The sequence below is a fragment of the Enoplosus armatus genome, chromosome 13 (assembly GCF_043641665.1).
Source record: "Enoplosus armatus isolate fEnoArm2 chromosome 13, fEnoArm2.hap1, whole genome shotgun sequence".
Lineage (NCBI taxonomy): Eukaryota > Metazoa > Chordata > Actinopteri > Centrarchiformes > Enoplosidae > Enoplosus > Enoplosus armatus.
In genome coordinates this window covers 1,547,997-1,568,843 of record NC_092192.1, presented here as the reverse complement: position 1 = coordinate 1,568,843, position 20,847 = coordinate 1,547,997, and positions in this window count along the sequence as shown.

Below are 20,847 nucleotides of genomic sequence, written 5' to 3'. Positions count from 1 at the left end.
ACCCCCATCAGTATGTACTTCTGTGTCTGCTTTTCACCAGAAAAAAAGAGCAAGTGGGTTCCTTTTCGTCACATATCTTCCCACTAAAAAGTTCCCCACTAACCTGATGCTAGTTGCTACCCCTCTGACCACGAAGCACCACAAGTTGTGTTCATGGGAGTGGCCATTCTGGAGACACTGTCCACTGAAGTCGGGTCTCCGAGTTGGTGGATACGTCAACATCCTAACATTTGTTAAAGCTCTATGTATGTCAGTAGTGAATGACGAGAGACAGACTACGGATTTATACGAATCTTGTAAAGGGAAGGATGCAGCAGCTCCACGGCATCAACTACAGCAACGTATATGCAAAATGACTCATTTTAAAAAATGTGTTTTAAAAACATCTTTGTCAGAAGCTTGAACAATGAAGACAAACACATTCTTCTGCCCACTGATGACTGGTTGACATGATTATAACTCACTCCACATGACTCTACATGTAGTGCAAAATGTTAACATCGCAGCATGAGGCATACTAAACTGCTTGTTTAGACTTGTTGAAGTCTTCACCTCTTTCCAGTTGTTTTACTTCCTCTTAACAAAAACAATTGAAACATCCAATTGGAGTTGAACTAAGGTAATCAGAGTTGAAGATACATGTCATCCACAGCTTATACATTTCCATAATAATGAAGCAAACACAACATTTTCTGGATTATTATACATGCTACACTCACAGAATGTCCACTCCAGCACTTTAATTGACAACTCGGGTCCTTGGTTCAGCACCTGTATACGAGCACAGACATCTTATTGGAAATCTGATAAAACGGAGGTCAAATAAACTCATCATCTCCAGTCAGTCTGGGGATGAAACCTGCACAGCAAGCTAACATTTCCCCACCAAAAGACAGCAGCTGCTGAGGCACAAAGAACATTTCCCACTTCCACTTTTTTATTGACATAATGAGTCATCAACCTGAGTGGAAAATCCAATACTCCTGGTATGAGTCAGGGGATCTTATTGGCTGTCTAATGTCACCAAGGTCAAACAAACAAACAGTGGAAGCCACTGCAGAAATTGCTCTTACCTTGGTCTTTTTGCATGCAATTGCATTCTTTTACCAGCCTTTCCATATTGGAAGTCAGACATTTAATTTCACCAAATATTTTGTCTTTTAATATGGATGAAAAAAAGGTTTTAGCTTTGATTCATCCATTCACGAATACGCACCGTATATGCAGCTTCAGACTTTCATACATAGTACGCTAACAAACATGGTGACATTAACATAAAAGCTTTTCAAGACCCCACGTTGTCTACATAAGTCATAGTGGCACAAAATGACATCCCAGCCTCGGGCATATTGGGATCAATCACAGCCAAGCTATACATGTAGTGCAGATTAAAGAAGCTGTGGTGAAATAGATGAGTCATTTAGGCTACAACCTACAGTAACAGAAAATGGGTGATTCAACATGTACAAAGAAATGTTGAGGTTTAAGAGACACCTACATGAGAGACAATGAAGAAAACAATATAAACAATATACAATCTTATGAAAAGATGCAGATAAATATCATGAAAACTGTCATCGGCCATTGTTCTTTTCCTGGCTTGTCATTAATCTGAATGTGTTTTGATGATGGCTGAAATCTTCAACAGTGGGCTTTCCCACACAATTAATTCAAGTAGAAATGACGGTAGACGCGCTCATTGCTCGGCGTGTTTCTCCGGAGTGAAATGAGTGTGAAGTGACAGGCTGGCACATGTTTTGATTAAACAGAATATTTTCTTCTTTGTGAGCGCCGTTTGAAAAGACTTGTGATTGAAACTTTGACATCTCGAGCTCTAAACAGAAGCAGAGACAATCAGAAGTGAATGGTGGGTAATCTTCACAATTACTGAGAGACTCTGGAGCTGTATGTGTAATGCACTGTGTCGAGTCAATTTTACAAAGGGGGGAGAGACCCACTGTCATTTAAATTCCATTTCTAACACATCCAGCTCCACATTCACCTCCATCATATTATGACCCCGCAAATTGCACCCACTCCTTTTGATGATGTGCGATATGAACATCAGACAGCATGAAATGGAAAGATAGATGTGAGCCGCAGACAGAAACTGAAACAAAAAATGCTAATTGAATCGCGTCCTGACTGCTACTGCTTTAGTGTCAACTTTTATCTTTCATATCTGGATGTATGCAGAAACAGGTCACAATGAAAAGCAACTTATTAGCATGTGTGTTAACCAGGCTAATAGAAGTTTTGCATGTTGGAGATAAGACTGAAATCTTTCTCAAGTAAAAAAAAAAATGTAATGGCTCCTGGTGAAAGTGCAGTTTCTCTCCTCGGGGAGACGCTTGCCGCCAGACTGACTAATAACCAAACCTCCTGGCTTCTGATTCACTCGGTCCAGGGAGCCAGGAGAGGTGTGACAGGCCCGCTCTGCTCGTAACCTATCAGCTGAATGGTAATACAGCTAACCTGCTCCTCCACAGGGCTTCGCTGCTGTAAATGGCCCCCGCCGTCACAAGCTAATGGAAAATCACGGCCTTGTCAGTGTCGCAGCGACAGGCTCGGGTCGCTGAGGGACCTGGGTGGACGTTTTCAGGTCAAAGTCTTTAACGCGCCTCGCTGTTTAAAAAGGCAGATTGGTGCTGTTCTGCAAGGGTGATGTGACACATCCTCTGGCTGCCATTTTAAAGTTAAAATGAAATCAAAGTCCTCCTAAATAATATGTCCCAATAACATGGTCTCACATATTCACATGTCCTCGTATCATGGACATGATTATATTATCTGATCTTTTTATGTTTTTTCATCTATATCAATACTTTGAGTCTGCACTGCACTCCAGCATGAATCATTTGTTTAGTAAACTTGAATATTGAAGGTCTTTAGCTGTGGCGAAACAACTGTTGTCAGGTTTTAATAATGTTACAACTATGGCGCCCGACATAATTAAGTCACCATGAAGCTCTGTTTTTGTATTTTAACAACTGGAGCAAGTTGTAAGCTATATAGCATGTGGACAGTCCCGCTGACCCACTAGAGGATACCGTGTCAGTGTATGAAGGTGCAGTACCAGCAGGGGGCGATAACAACAGACACCTAAAGTCGTTTTGGTGCCTAAACCTGACCAAACTGCGGCCGCCACCTGAAATGTTTCTCAGCAAGCTTCATTTTCCACCTCGTCCTTCCTGTTGTTTTCACTCCTTCAACATAACAGCTTGTCCCTCACTCTGCATGTTTTCATCATCATCCTTCTGGCTGTGAAGCGAATGATATTCTCTCCTCAGCAGTCTGTCTGAGGCTCAGTGACTTAGTTAAATACCTGTTGTTATATTTACATAAACCCATTCAGGCTCGGTGAGTAAATCGCCCACTGGAGCTGCAGAATAACAACAGCGCTTTGACTGCAGCTCATTGTTCTGCAGTCAGTTACTCGCTGCTTGTTGGTTACACACACATGCTGCTGTCACCTCCATCTTTGAACAGATTTATACAGCATGCTATATATTCTGTTCAGGTTGCCTTCACTAGGCACACGTCCAAAGCAGCTCACGTACAGAAGCCAAACTGCTCTTCACCGGCTGAGAGAGAGCCATAAAGAATGTCGGCTGTAAATTACAGTTCAGAGTTTACATTACGTAACAAGGGCTTTACTGGTGTTTTTGCATTTTCACTCCATTTAGAACAAATTAACTATTTACTGCTGTAATTTAGCTTTGAGTGTTTTTTCCACCCTCAGGCAGCCAGTCTTTTCTATTTATTTTGCTGCAGTGTAAAACTCAACTTGCAAAGACATGAAACTTGTTTAAGGAGAAACACTACAGCGCATACTCAGTGGGCCGCATACTTATTTGGGCCAGGCGAGCAATTCTTATTGGACTGCATAGGCGCCATCTTTGGATCCAGTATCCAGACTTAATAATACATCCATGGATGTTTGGCAGCAGGAAGTTGTTCCTGTTCTGCTATGTTGCTGGTAAGGCTGTGAGGTACATACGACCCTGTGTATGTATGTAATTACAGTTGTAATAACTGAGTGATAGGAGAACAAGTTAGCAACTCCCAGCATCGCTCTGCCATAAAGAATCAGAGAGCTTGGAGAAAAGATCCAGCGTGAAAGCACCTTCCAGATAGTGAAGAACCAAAGCCTGAAGACAACAAAACAAACAGGAAAATGGAAGACAACATATCTGCTGTGTGTGAACATCTGCACAATGATAAAAGACAGTGAGCTGTGTGGTAAGAAAGGGAAGGAATCCCCAGAGAATATATATTTATATCAGATCAATATACCCCGCTGGCATTGGGGCCTAAGGATGACAATGTCAGTCTGTTGCTCCGCTCTACACATGCGTATGTATCATGATCGATAAGGAAGTTTTCCATGATTTTTGATGACCCAGAGGATGAACCCTCTTGAGCCTTTCCTAAAGCACCAACATCTTAATTTTCAGGTTCAACTCCACCACTGGTGAGGCTCTTAGATCACCAGCATGTAGTTTTTTCTGTCCAATACTAATGCTAGTGAGGTTTTAGACTTTTGGTTTAGTCTATACCGACAAACACTAGTATTTGAGTTCTTATAATTCCTTTAAATGTCAAGCAGGAGACATTAAACTCTTCAAAAGGATAAATTGTATACATGAATGGGAGATAGAGACTCTTACTTTTGATTGGGGGTTCTGTATCCTCCCAGCACATTGAGGAATGACATCTGCAAAACCAGGCCAATCCACAGAAAAAAAAAGCAGCACCATTCCTTACCTAACTGACAGATATGTACTGGGAGGGCGGAGCTGAGATAAATTTAAAGCCCGGGTTTCTAAGATCACAGAGAAGTGCTCACTTGAAAGCCAGGAAGCTGAAAAAGAAACGCTTTTCTTTCTGCACCCCTGAGATGGCCTATCATTTTAATTCCATTTCATCTTGTTTAAAGTCACATCTCGTGGCATGTGGCGTCCTCAATCCTGAATTTGAAGCATTTATCCGAATTCTCGAGGGCTTTCTCTGATAGGACGACGGCAACTAAAAAAGAATCCACCATCCCACCTCCACTCCAGGTGTTTTTGTGATCAAGTGGTGTAATTTACTCCCTGTTTACCCATTTACACTCACACCTGCCTTGTCTACTTCTAGTAGACACTTCCTTTTTGGAATTCATTTTAGATAATTTTGATATATTTTATTGATCTCCTGAATCCCGTGGGTATCCCAGGCGACTCCAAGCCGATTCTGGTCGATCCTCACGTTGATTTTCTCGCCCTTTGTTGCCCTTAAGCTCCTCTCTGCTACATACAGTGACTCTCATGCTTGGCCCACATCCTCATTTTTGTCCTCTCATTCATCCATTGAAGGTAATTACTTATTTCATATCAGGTCTTCAAAGCACAGAGGTGCTCATTCCTTTAACAATGGAATCAATCAGGATGAGGAAAAGTAAGAATATTGTAATATATGATAATTCATTATTTCAGAAAAAGGCCATTGCAGACAATCTATAATGAAAGAGTCAGAGGAATAACCTACTGACCACAGAACAGAAAAAAGCATACTGTCCTCATTTTCTTTCGCTGTATGCTTGGGTACACGATGACTTGTACTGAAACAAAATTTGCTGATCAAATGAAACGTTTAGGCAATCAGAGCAATTTATTTTACATTAAACACTAGCCACCTGGAAACAAGGTAGAACAAAAACTAAAGACTAAAGCCCAACTATATAATGTAATGTTCAACACACCCTGCAATACCTTGTGGAAAGGTCAAGTAAATGAACAATATTACGCTGGAAGCCATGAATATTCAAAGACAGTTGAAAGGAAATCTGACCATTACTTTTCTAGAAACCTCTGCATGGACCAAAGTTTTGGTCAATGGGATATTTTGGTCTGACAGCAGCGCTAGATGAAAGGTCAAGAGGTCACCAAAATCAATCAGATTCACCTTCTGGGGACCACAGATATCCAAAGTCAATTTCATAGCAATGAATTGGAGTTGCCGTACACATCCGGATAAACGCAGGTAGCTATGACATCATCCGATACAAACACCAGCCAAAAGCACACAAAAGCATTATACTTGTGCAGAGCGGATGGTAGGTATTATATATGAGTTCCTCATTGCACCATTACTGCTGAACAAGAAGGACTGGGAGAAGAAACAATCACACCCTGCAATTTCAAATGGATTTTGGCAAGGATGAACTGACCGTTTCATCTGCCATAACGGCTTTGTTATATTGTTATCTCCTTAAGTTAAACACAGCTGCAGGGGGGGAAAAAAACCACATTACTATGTTGGTTTATTCAGAGACCAATTCATAACAGATGCTGAGCAGAGGGTTTTCAGAAACCTCATCCTCTGGGCTCTTATCCAAGGGAAATCTCCACAAGGGAAAACCAGTGTCTATAAATGAAAGCTTCCCTCCAACACACACCCCTACCTGTGTCTCACAAAGACCAAATCACATTAACTGCCTCAAGTGATGTTACTTTTGTGGCTCGGGACTACAAGTTTGAAAGTGAAGAACATCTGGGGGTCTGGAGTTACAGAGAAGTGAGCTTACCGGACCTCTCTAGCCCGCCCCTCATCTCAGGCTAGCAGCATGAGGCTACATTAGCAGCTACTAGCATAACAAGTAGTAGTGCTGTTACAGTCGCCCCTGCTTGTTTTCTTACTTTTCTCCTTTATTTGTATAATTTCCCTCCCGGGGATCAATAAAGTATTTCTGATTCTGATTCTGATTCTGAATTGTTGGAGAGCTGCATTGTGAGTCATGTATGCACACAGCTTTGATCAGGAAGAAGAATGCACCAACTGCTAGAAGTTCAATATACAGATATCTGCGTACAGCAAATTATCAACACGTCTGCCTGCTGCTGGAAATGAGTTTGATGAGAACACTGAGACTGAAGCAAACAGCAAATGTCTGAAAGTAAAATTATTAGTTAAAGGCTAAAGAGCTCAGCAATCTGGGAGAAGTGGCTGATAATTCTCTCTGGTTCAGTCATATGAACTAATCATATTACAGATTCATTTGATTCAATGTTAATATAAAAAATATTGATAGGCGCAGGGTCCCGAATTTCCAAAATTGAGCCAAAGTCTTTCCCGTCACCAATGCATGTGGTGCTCCCTTGGAAATGTTGGCTGTGTGTTAATCTTCAGACTTTATGTTGTAAACATGACCTACTTAGCTCAGACCATAAAATTCATTAATCCTTCATGGAACAATTTTAATTGCAGACATTAAATCAAACACTAAAAACCACACACACACACACACACACACACACACAGAGTAACCTTCAGAAGCTTGCTCGATGTTCGGCAGCATGAATCTGTCACATAAAGAAGCGTGAAGAGTGAAGAGCCTCACTAATGTGCCTGCCTCGCCTCCATTCAGTGTCCCAAAAACCATCCGACTTGTCAGAGTAATTTTCTTCACTTGAAATTAGCTGCTTCTAATAAAATTTTAATTCAGTTATTACAAGCACAGCAACGCCTCAAGTGCTGCCCCTAAGCCCTGTCTGGCTTATGGAAATGTATCCGCCAGATGCACTTAAGCCTCATGCAAATGAATTTTAATTTGGTGGAAATTGGTTCTGTTCATTAACGCGATATTAACCGTGCTAGAAATGGAATCTGACCATTTGTCTCCACACATTGACATCAGTTCAGTTTGGCTGAAGGAGTGTTCTGGAGGATGACGGGGTCGCTCCACTCCACAATACCTGTGGGATTCCTATGATGTCAATAACTGCATTTACACCAAATCATTTCCTCTGTTCCAGATGCTCCATTATTGGTCTGAAATCTATTTCAGGAAGGAGAGAAACTGTGACTGATGAAAGTTATATTTCCCAGGAGAAACCATGACAACACGTGAACTCGTATCAGGATCCATCTAATGAATCGTTGTCGAGAAATCTGTGCATTTTGGACTGTTTAGTGATCCTCTCTGGGATGTAAAATAGATGCTCAAATAGGTGCAAGTAGATGTATCTCATGACAGTCTGACAGCTTTTTAATAATCTGTCACATCAAGGCTTTTCTTTCCATCAACTGCAAGTGTACAAATATACAAACAGCTAGCAGCACAAGCTGTCTTCTGTTTTTGCGCTCTGAAATATTAAATATTAGCACTAGTCCTCATGAATTTAAGATGTATTCTCACATCAGTGTTGCTTTTCCAAAAGCTGTCAGCATGTTTGGTGAGGAAGGGACCCGGCGGCCCAATATGAGATCATTACTGCAGCCTGATTCAGTCGGTGACACCCGTCGTCTTGTTCAAGTCAAGTGTACTTGAAAAAGCCGCTAACCCCATTAAATGATTCATTGTCCCTATGGAGATCAAAGTGTAGCAGATTGTTTCTTAAACACGTTTTCAAACCTCATCTCGGTGCCAGTATTTATCAGACATCTTAGAATCCATCCTAGAAATCCTAGAAATGAACATTATTCCAAAACACTTATTACAACACATTCTGATCTCAAGAGTATAAATCAAGAGTTATTCATGAAGCGTCCTTTACGCGCTCTCTCTCAGTGAGTAGATGCTCGACCTCGGTATTTGAGCCGTGCATTTAGTCAAAAGGCCATGCTCACTAACTAAAAAAGCTAAATAAAATGCAGACAGGTTGTATATATATATATGTACACATTAAGAGCCTAGGGACTGAACTTAATCCAGTTTTAGTGGGCCAGACAAAGAAACCACGCAGACGACGTTAAGATGTGTCATGCCGACAGAGTTGGAGGGCATTACTAACCCAAATGGGAGGCACATCAGATTCCTGTACTCTGCAGTTTGCAGTTATGTTTGGTTTTCCAAAACTGATTGGAACAACTGACTGCACACAGGATGCGATAAGGGCACCTCAAGAGGATGGATTTGTTTATGTAAACCATCTTCATTTGCTTAATGTCTAAATGGTGTTGACAGATGCAGTCCCTAAAGGGTCGAGCTCGACCCATAATTCACTGCAAGCTGGAGCTGTACCTGATGAATGGCTTCTTGGTAAAATATTTATGCCATCATTTTGGAGTAGCTTAATCACACATAAGCCTATCCGTGGCTGTTGACTGCCGTTATGACTCTGCAGACCCTGTAACATGTGCTCTATAATGTGCATGTTCATGCTGTTGTGGAGGCCTGCATTGGGTTACTTTTCGGAGAAAGAGAAAGTGGCTGGTCCTGGAATCATATAGAGGCGGATTGTTCCATCAACCTGAGCTGATGTATGGCCGTGTCTGCGCTCCTGAGCATCCTTGATCAGAAAAATGGGTTTTCACACCGACTCATACATCTAATCTTGTGTGATGTGTCAACCTGTAGAAAACAAAGCGTCCAAGTCCTTGACAGAAATGAATTATTTTATCACAAAAAGCTATTTGCATCTCTCTTAGCTCCATTGTAATGTCGTCAGTTGCGTTAATTAATATGCCTCTGGGACCCCAGACTGAACACAGGAAGCAGCCTCTTCACTTTCAATCTCCCGTGTCCTCCGAGAGGCGTCGCAGTCCTCTAAGCCGCCTGAATTGGTGAAAATATCTTATTTGCAAACTTGAATATGTACCTGTTTAATACAAGAAATAAAACAAGTTCCATCCGTGCCCCCCGTGTCTCCGTCGTCTCCGTCTGAAGCAATGCCTTTTAATCCAGAACAGAGGCCTTACATTCAGCAGCTGTACGAAGAGCTGAGGTTCATGGTCTTCCTCCTGTCGCCCTCACGCTGTCATTGTGCCTTCTGATGCTCTTCTTTTGTTTTGCAGTCTTTCTCCTTGGCTCAGACAGAAATAATAGCTTCTGTCACATGTTGGCATTCAACATTTTTCCTTCTTTTGGTGACATGTGAACTACCTGACATATTTTCACGTCCCTTACTAATAAGCTTTTCAGTTTCACATTCTGTAATTTCTTTTTTTTGTCATTCTTATCTATGCCATGTCTAAAGACTGCTACAATAGTTGATTAAGAGCATCTCTTCATCCATTTATGGCTAATTTTGGGAGGGGAAATAATTTCACAATGATTGGGATTCATAAATTACAAATCAGATGAGTGTGTATGCCCATTTCTGTCTTTGGATAGATCGTGAAGAAGTTGATGAAATATTTCAATCCAATGTAAAGCACATGTTACAATAAATGACATTCTGGTGTGGCGGTAAGTGACCAACTGAGCCTTTGACAGGAAAATTCAATTCACATGCTTGTTATCTCCATTCACCTCAGTGTAAGATGAAGTGTAATACGCCACAGTTCACATCACTGTGCCTAAAAGTAGGACCTGATGTCTGTCCCTTTGAGTCTTGTTCAGTTATGGAGGAGAGGTGCGGTCATACCGACATAGATGATTTTACACCTCACAGGTACGGTCCTCCCTCTCCTCTCTACTGACAAGAATCAGTGTTATATCAAGATGTCTGTCGGCTGTCTCTGTTCTGTCAAGCGTCACAGAAGGCGGAGGCATCTGCTGAGTTTCAATCTGGTTTGAAAAAGAATACCTCAAAAGTGACGTGGTGGGTTTAATAGAGGAGCAGCCTTTCTCAACAGAAACATTCACAAGTTTCTCATGCAGAGCAGTGCTGACATGAGTCAGAATACAATCTAACAGGAAATATTTGGAGGATTATCTCTCAGTCTGAATTCAGTTATGTCTACACTTTGTATCTGAGTGTTGGCTCAGGCCTAGAAATTCAAATGTAAAAGCTCTGAATACGTTGTTTTTGTGCTTTTGTGAAGGTGCAATTCTTTATGCAGTCTATAAAAAATGAGTGAATAAATCCCATAAATCTCTGAAATGGGGGGAAAAGGGGGGGGCTGGTCCACGCAGTTTTTCTGATTGTATCAGCAGCATTAAGAGAAAGATCGGTAGAAATCTTAAAGTTATGGGTAGAAATGGGATTCATTCTTCTACATCCTGTTCCGACCTGAGCCACAAGACCTCCTCTCTACTACACAAAGCTCAAGCACACCGTTCACACAGGTAGGACAAGAGAACACACACACACACACACACACACACACACACACACTCAATCTTTACTCAGCAAAGACGTACACATTCAGATTGTTATACACACACACACGCCTCAATACAGTAGATGCATACTGTATTGTGTCGACGACACCCACCCACTCACACTCACTCACGCACACGATTATGTTGCATGAATAATAGACTGGAGCTGAACGTAAACACTGCCTGCCAGTTTTGCTAAACTTGAAAAGAAGCTGCAAGCGAGGAGAGAGTGACTAAATAATAAATGTGTAGAAGTTGAGTTATATGGATGCTTCACATTCCAGTGAATCTGAAAATGACATTAGAGCTGAGAAAGACATGAAGTAAGGTAAACATCATGGAAGAAAATATCAAATGTGGCTTTTTTTCCTTCTGTAAAGCACCAACAAACAACAACAAACCTTTCACCTTCAAAGACCTCTTGAAATAAAATCATATGATTGATTTAATCACAATTTGCACATGGACAAGAGGACAACCCTACATCAGTGACATCTGAGAGTCACTGAAGTGCAGAACAGTTCTGCTGGTCATCCTTTGTTATTAAATACCACCATTTCCCGTTGAAGTCTGGACTGCTTCTGAATACGTACATTTGTTGCCCTGGAAACTGCTCGCAATACTTGAAATGTTCTGATTTTTAACCTACAGCTGGCGACTGTACAGAATCAGGATTACAAACAGACATCACTCACACGTTAATAAAGGAACAAGCCCTCTATAAAATGTTTGAATTAGAACAATAACCACTTCTAATTTATTTTCAAAGGAAGAGTATTGACCTTGTAGTTACAGATGTAAGTCAGGGGTTTTCCCCATTTACCCACGTCATGGAGAAAATGTATATTTAAAGGAATACTCCACCCAAAACCCAAAGCTAAGTATCAAACAGAAGCCGTGACACTAACAAGGATGTGTGTTACAGTGAAAGAACAAAGTCTATTACATCAGTTTGAGACCCAAAGGTTGCTGCTTTGCTTTCCTGAGCAAAAGAAGATGGTAAAGAGGAAAGAAAGAAACTTTTCTTTTTACAAGACAGTAAAAAAGCCTTGCAGTGGCAGCAGCAGATTATGACCCCCCCTCCCCCAAAAAAACCCCAAAGACTCTGCAGCAGAATGTTCCTTCAGGAATAATGATGCAGCCTCATATTATCTTGCTGCCTGCTCTGCACTGTATACAGCCTGCTGTAGTAAATGCAATGCTCTGTGTGTGTGTGCATGTGTGTGTGTGTGTGTGTGTGTGTGTGTGTGTGTGTGTGTACCTGCCTCCAGGCAAGGCCATGCAGGGAGGGATAGGTCAGGTCACAGGAGTCACATGTGTGTGTGGGTGGGATCTAGCTGGGATTACTTGTGTGTTTTGTGAGTGCATACACAGCAGCGGTATGATAAAATATGGAACAGTAAGTTACACGCTTACTCAGTCATGTATACAGGAGCCGAAGTCCTGGACCAGGAGTCTGTGGACGGCAGGAGGAACCACCAAGGAGACCATTCTACTCACAGACTGTGAGATGCGGTCGAACCTTAAGTTAAAGTTATTTTGTCAAACAACAACCAAGGTCTAGAATGAATTTTAATAATAAGTCAGTCGAAGGAAAAAGGTTTCCATCAGTATCCACGGTGACAGATGTTTCATGTAGAGGATAGTGATGAGGGAAGCCCACACCTGACCTGTTGTCCACCACCATCTCTGTTCTGTTGCTGCAGAACAAAGGGCACTTGGAAACATGAAGACACAAACTCATCCTGAGCTCGTTGTTTTGGAAAGTCTTTTAACGCTTGAGATTTCAGGGTTTGGCCCTCGAAGGTCACCAGGCGACCTGTTGCAGACAGAGATGGATGCAAGATTCCTCCACATGGCTTCTCCTCTGTCACTGCTCCTCTGGCTCATTACACCAACACCACTCTCCGTCCACACAACAGCACAGCTCACAGGCTGTCTGACAGACTCCATTACAGCTGGACCACCGCGAGAGTCCCGACGTAAGGTCAGAGAGCAGCAGGGGAGCACAGTTGGTGTCCTTCTGCTGTGCACGGTGACACAGTTCATACAGACGTGTGACGGAATGACAGCTCGTCGCCCTCTCCACCAAACACTCAAGGAAATCAAACTTTAGAATTGATTTAGAATCATTTGGAAGAATCCCACTTTTTTTAATCGTTTCTACTGAGAACAAAATATACTCTCATGGCCTCAATGATGATGACTCTCTCAACCCGACTTTGTATGAATATCCTACAAAATCACAGTTTTTTGTACCACATCCTGTGAAGAATGATTCAAAACAATCTATCAATTTCAATTTGTTGAAGTTAAAATTAGACTGTTACTTTTGTTCAAGGGTTTCACTTCTCTTTCAGTTTTCTAAGAATTACATTTGCATCCTACTTATCTGTTTTGTTGTTTTTGCTGTTTGTACATTCAGTAAGAGCATTTTGTGACTTGGCTGATACAGTTGTTAAAAACATTTTGTTGCCGTTACATTTCTCGCTAAAACAATTTGCTGTAGCAAACAGAAACAAAAACAACAGTACTAGTACAGTACTAGCAAACTGGATTCTCCCAATTTCTGGTTTTGCTTAATTTAATTGAAAAACCTTCCTGGTTGAGTCCACATATTTCATACGTCTCCTACAAATAAGACAGATATTTCCCTGTGAGGTGAAATTATTGGGAACATGATGAGATACGACGAGAGGCAGCCTGTCATTGTGTTTCACCTGCTCCATCAGCCTGTCATTGTGTTTCACCTGCTCCATCAGCCTGTCATTGTGTTTCACCTGCTCCATCAGCCTGCCTCATTTCACGAGCTTTGATTGAGTGGATGGGGAGTTGAAACTAGTTCCACTCTCAACATATTTGCTCTGATTCGAAAACTAGGAGCCATTTACAGCTGTTTTCCCCAGATGCACGGGGAACTTCGATCAATTAACTTTGGTTGATTGAAAAAAATAATTAATGGATGGATAAATTTAATTGGGCGAGAATTTATCCACACACACACACACACAGTACCGGACTAAATTATGATGTAGTGAATGCACCAGACACAAGTTTTAAATTCAGAACCTGCATCAAAGGTCCTACTCCGCAGTGGCTGCAAAATTAAACTTATCAGTCATAAAGCAACTGGAATCTTCATTCAATTAATCAAACTGTCAGTTTTACATTAAGTCAGAAGCTCCTCTGCTGATTGATTTACTCTCTCACTCCATTTTAAAGCTGCTGTGGTTTACAAAAGTGGCCCAAAGCTGCCTTGCAATAGAGAATTTTTAATAAAGCTGTTTTCTGGCACCAGAGTTACATGTGACAGTAATGGATGAGGGGGGACACAGTAGTTATGGGCAAGTAGGTGAGCAACTTTGAACATGATGAAAATACCATATGTCCCAGTTCCATCCTTGTAGAAACTTAAGTCCACCCTGGGGTTCTAGTTTTGTTGGATGTATTGAAAACCCTGTTCACTCAATATGCACGTGAACACCCTCAAATTAAAGCTGACAGTCGTCACTTTAACCTCGTAGTCATGGTTTCACCTTAAATCCAATGTGTTGGATTACAGGTCATGAACGCCTGACAGTTGTGAACCATCAGTTTCTAAATGTGATTTACAAGGCAGCTCCTCAAAGAGTTTCTTTTCTGTCTAAGTGATCTCTTGGAGAGCTGAGAGTCCGCAAGGTTTCATTCAAACCAATCACCACAGGTGATTTCAATGATTAGTCCTCCCTCTGTGATTAAAGGTGTGCTTATCAGTGAAATCACTAGCTGAACACTTTTCTCCTGCCAGCTGCTGCTCCCCGGGCTGGCAGTGTTTCACAGTTGGAACACAGCTGGCTGTACTGATAAAAAATACACTTTCTTTTCACCCGTAAATTGCTCCCTCTCGATCAAACAAACACATTACACCCGACGGTGCTACTGCTTTTCTCTTTCTTTAAGAAAACTTTCAAGCCTATTTTTAGCAGAAACATCAGGGCTTGGCATTAAAACTATGCTAACTAGACAAGACAAGTCACCTTTAAGCTACCTGCCCAACGCCAGAGCAAGCTGTTCACTCTGAGTGGATTCTGCATAACAAGTGACGTTTTCACATCACACACTTTATTCAGTGTTCATCTAAAATATCCCTAAATTCAGATGTAAAGGCATACAGTAACATACAGATATAAAAACAGCTTCATGTCTTCAACTTTCATCATATTTATAGAAGAGCAGAGCTTGCAAAACTTCCATGATCTCTAATGTATTCAATTTCCTCAAGATGCAGCGTGCAATCCATCATTAAAACAATGGGACCTATAAAAAGTGCATTCACTCATTGTGCTGTAGAAATAATGTTACAGTGGAAATCTGATTGTCTCATCAGAATTCTTGGTGAATACCCAATCTGAAATGAAGGGCCACATTAATCAAGCAGCAGAACCCAAATGAGATGTACGAAGCCCCCCCGCCCTCGTCTCTCCACACAGCCTCCCTTTCAGCTGGAGGCGGAATAAGAGAGTGTGAATGTGACATTTGTTAACCCGAAATACCAATTGACCAGTTCAACAGAGCATAAAAAATCTTTTCATATATCATTTCATCCATTTATTAAATATCAGATTCATAATTACATGGGGGGGGGGGACCTTAGCGACGGAGTGGGCTACCGCCATGGCTACAGCAGAGACTGAGTCGCATCAAGGAAGTTGAAAATGCTTGATGGTCACATGATTCACGTAGACTTCAGATAGTTCCAGGACGTTCTTGGTGGGCAATTTTAAGATCGGCGAGATGGCGTGACTCTCTCTCTCTACATGGCTGTGGGCAACAGAAGACCTTTTTTGACACCTTAGGGTGACAAACAGAAACAGATTCAATCTAAACCACCGCTTTTTACATATGCAAAACTTCCATAAGAGAACGTAATAAAAGACAGTTTCAAATGACCAACTTTTCATTTTACATTTACCGAAATAATCACTAAACTGGACCAAGAGTCTAACCGAGCATTCACTGTCAGCTTTGGATACTTTGGATAAGTTTTATGTACATAATTCTAACTGCACTTTTTGTTGGTACTCAAAAAGTACTATGGTTCTGTTGTTCTGCTCCCGAGCTGTGAGACTGTTCTCGCCATGGCATCAAGGTAATCATCTTCATGTCAGTTTCTGATGAAGCAGGCACAGTCAGTTATTGACTGACCTTTGGTTTATCCTCCTAGTGTTCATGGCATTTACTACTTACAATCTCTGGATGATTCCTGGCTTTCTCTGTTTCTGAACCAACACATGACCCAAGCCTCTCTTACAGTATTACAGTGACAAACTGGAGTGCAAGCGGATGGACAGACGGCCAGGTGAACAGTTTCCCTCCTGGATTTGGTGAGCGTGAACGTGGTCGGCGCTGACAGGAAGATTATCATCTGACCATAACTGCTTCGGTCCCAGTTTGTCATCTATGTCACCGTCGTCTCAGAAACACACACATACACACACTGTCTGGCTCTAAGTGTATAAATCTATTATCAGTCCATCTGTTCATCAACACGGAGGAGAGGGAGAACTGTTCACATGGCAAAGAATGAGATGGAGAGAGTAACTGAGGAGGAGTCGCCATCACACAGAAGTGTTACTGACCCCTCTTTTGTGTTTTACATACGAGCTCAATCTGCCGATATTGCTGTTGGTGAGCTCATGATCGTACATTTCTTTGGGTTTTTCTTGTATGAAACGCCTTCAAATGGAACTAATGGTTGCACACATGCTGTGCTTGGCCCCCAATGTTTTTTAAAATGACTTCGACATTTTAAAGCGTACATCGTAACTCTCCACTTACAAAACAGTTTTCTCTCAGAACATGGTGACACAAAAATAGCGCTCTCCAATATCACACTGGCTTTGATTTTCATCTGATTTTTTTAATCTCGGGTGGGGGCCCATGTGTAGGGGCAAGAGCAAAGCAGGAGTACAAACAGTGAAGCTATAAAGGAGAAAAAAAGAATCAAGCTACTTATAAACTCAAAAATAGGTTCCCCCAGCTCGGCCCGGGGCCGTCCAGAGACCACCGGTGGCGGGTAGTTGTCACTTGGCTGCTCCATGTTGTGACTGGATCGATGTGAAGCCGGGGACGCCTGCTAACCTCAGAGCGTCACAGCAGGAAGTTGAGACAGAGACAGACCAGGAGTCTGAGCTGTGAGACCCTCCAGAGCCCCTCCAGTTATTTGTCCAGGCAATAAAGGGAAATGAAATGAAATGAAATTAGTATAAGGGACAGAAGTCGAATATTTTCATCCATTTATTCAATAAAGGCACTTTCAAAATTCATCAGAAATGACAACTTAGGCCTATTTAATTGCTGTTTTTACAAACGTCAGTAATGTAAAATCTTAGTTAAATAATTTTAGCTGCATCATGAAGCAATTAGCACTGAATTAGTCAAGTTGTTGCTTAATATTTGCGAGTGTAACAAAATACCTGTTTGTCATTTTAGGGGCAGGTCTCATGGCCGCATGTTTGGGACCTTTGCTGTTACTTTATGTCTTTATTTGACTATTTATTACGAGATGCTCCTGTTAGTAGTAAGCAACATTTCCTACAATCTACATTAAACAGCACAATATTCAAACGTGATGATTCCCTGATGCTTTCTCTACTTTCCTGCTGAAAAAAATTAAATATATAAAAGTGCAAATGTGAGGAAACTGCCAATTTCCTTCCCTTTAGGGCTTTTTTTTTTTCTCCACTCATTTTAGAAAGTGTGTTTTTACAGTCTTTACAGCGAGTACCTGTCCAGATTCAAAAATCTCCTTCCTGTAATTTCTCCACCACTCCTTTTCTCCACTTTCTTTTTAAATGAAAAACAGACAGCAGAAAAGCAGAAAACCGAAATCAGGCCGATGGTGATGATGACTTCTGCCTCTCCAGCTCAAGATTATTGGATTAAATTTAAAATAGCTGTTTAACTACCAGGAGCAGCAGATGTACTGCATTTCTCAACAGGAATTTCAGTTGCTGGGAAATGTATGGGCGATTATAGAAACAGAATTGTACACAAAAATCTGGGCGAAAATTTCATTTTAAAAATACTGCAGCAGAAACACTGTAATTTAATCATGTTACTGACAGTCACACAGTGTGTCTATAAAGTGAGGCTCACGGTGAAGCCTCTTCCCTGTAGCTCTGAGCCCGATCACACGGCTTTATTCTCTGCCATGAGAGGCATGTTGTTGTTGCTGGGCAACGCAACACAGCTGTTAGTCACTTGCTTTCACACACATAACTTTCAACAGCAGCGATGTTCAGGCTATTAAGCACTCAGTAATAACAGAAATTCAGGTGAAAATAGGCTGAAAGTGATCAGCTCAATTAAAGCATTTAAAATGGCTTCGCGGTGGGCTGGATCAACACCGGCGTCAGCGTTACACTCCATCGCTAGCTTTCTTTGACTATTGATTCATGCAAAGTGAGTGCAAACACATTCCCATAAGTGATGCAAAGTGAATGAGCGGAAGTATCTTCAAAGGCCTTGTGAGCGTCTCCAGAGGTTCTCCACCTTAGCTCACTCCAAATGAACCTGCTCATCTCCAACATCTTACACACTCGCACTCACAGAATGTATGTATATTAAGACCCAGTGGAACAGTGTTGAGGAATTTAATTTAATATTCCAGTTATAGGACAGGGCTGCTGTACCGCAGGGAAATCCATCATCTATTGCTGCAGCTTCAGGCTCTGGTTGATCAAATTAAATTTCTTCTACATTGTCTGCTGCTTTGTAGTTTTCCAATACCTCCAGAAAAAAAGGAAATCCCTAGAAAACAGTGTTAACACCCGAAGTGCTCTGAATAGAGTTTGATGTCCTTTGAGATTATTACAAGGTAAGAAAATAAAAACTTCTTCAGAGTTTCTGTGCGCTGAACGCGAACGGCACGCTGACGTAAACAGATGTTTCTTTCTGACCAGAATGTGTTTTATTCTACAATCTGGAAATGTTTCCCGGTGGAAAAAACGACATGTTTTCTGTTGTTTACAAGACAGTCCAATAAAGTAAAGGTTTTATTCTCATTCTGACAATTTGTGTCCGTCAGTCACTTCGGTACAACAGTGTGGTCCAGAGCCCCAGACAGGTTTCCATTACATTTAGAGTTGATATAATGTTTTAATGATCCTTTGAGCTTTCATCTGGCACCATGATCAAGTTCCTACTTGGGATTTGCTGCTTTATATCATTGTAAGTTGGATTTTTGGGGTGTCGGTCAAACAAAACAAGCAATTTGAAGACGTAACCTTTGGCTCTGGGACCTTTTGATAGGTATTTATTACAATTGTTTTCCCATATATTATGGAGTATACCAGTAATAGATAATAATCATTAGGTGCTGCCCTCATTGTAAGCTTGTAAGAACATCGGCCCACGCCTATAAATTGAATGTAGTGCAGTTGGAGTATTTCTTCCCTCCCTTTGGTTGTCAGAAATACAATAAGCTGCAGCCCTCATCGTCCTCAGTGCTTTCCAAGCTGTGGGTGAATTGAGGTGACACTGTAGGTCTCTGGTTTTGGTTAATTTCATTCCAGGCTGGAAGCTACATACATGTATTTTGGAGATTTCAGGCAGGGTGCAGTGTGGCTTACTGATGGATCGTCCCATGGTGCCGGAGGTCAGGCCTCAGATCAAGCACCTTTGGTGAGCTCACAGAAGTGACCTCATTATAGCTAACGGGGGTCCCGGCAGGTCATGACCCTCCAGTCTTTACTTGTTCAACTGTGATTAAAGAAGAAGAGAATTTGAATGACACCTGCTGCTGAGCTGTGATTCAATTATGTTTTGCATTTAAAGTAGAAACTACATTTAGAATAAAAACTAACTTAATAAAATGTGTTATCTCGAGTATACAGCTTTTCCTTTCAAATGAACACAAACAAGTTGCTCTCACTGATTAGTGCAACTTCCCCCAGAGAGCGAGAATCTAATTAGTGACATTTTTTGAGTGCTCGAGTGAATGAAATGGCAACCTGCAAACTTTTGCAGACCCTCTTGACATAGTGTGTGCAGTTGTTAAATAAACACAGATGTTATTTGATTGATGGTTTTCCCTCAATCTCAGTCTCAGCTGGCTCCCTGTTGTCGTGTGTACCACTGATTGGAAATAATTCATTTCATTCTCTTTAGTTAAACTCAAGGCTGCTGCTCATTTGTCCTCGATGGCTGGTACACATCTACTACACTAAATCGCAATTTCTTGGTTTGTTTTTAAAATTTTGGGTCAGTAAGTGTGTTTCTAGCCACCTGCTTTTGTGTGCACATTTTGTACATAAGAAAAACGCTGGAAATAAAAAAAAAGCTGGAATATCGCAAGAAAAATATATGTGCTTGATGTGGTGGAAAAGCGAAATGCGACAAAGTGTGATGGAAACATACTTAGTGAATAAATCAGATGGCAGATGAAACATGATGAAACAAATATAAATACCATATTTCCATCGTGTTTCCAACATGGTTCTACTGGTGCTCTTTTCATTACGTCGCCTCGTTGTACCCTCTTCTTCTGCAACGGGTTAATGGCACCTGACTGGAGAAAAAGTTGGATGGAAACTATACTGTTTTATCTGAAGGGGTCTCAAATGGTGGGAACCATAAAAACATAAAAACATAATAATAATAATAATAATAATAGAGGGCCGTGGAGAGTTTTTTCCTGGTGCAAAACTTTGTAACTGACATGAATACTGACCACAGCCTCTCTCTCTGTGAAAACAGAAACTATAAATGTTTTACATCAAGGGCAACGTGAATGATGAAAAAACAACAGCAAAAGTGGTTTTGGTGAGGAAGGCTGA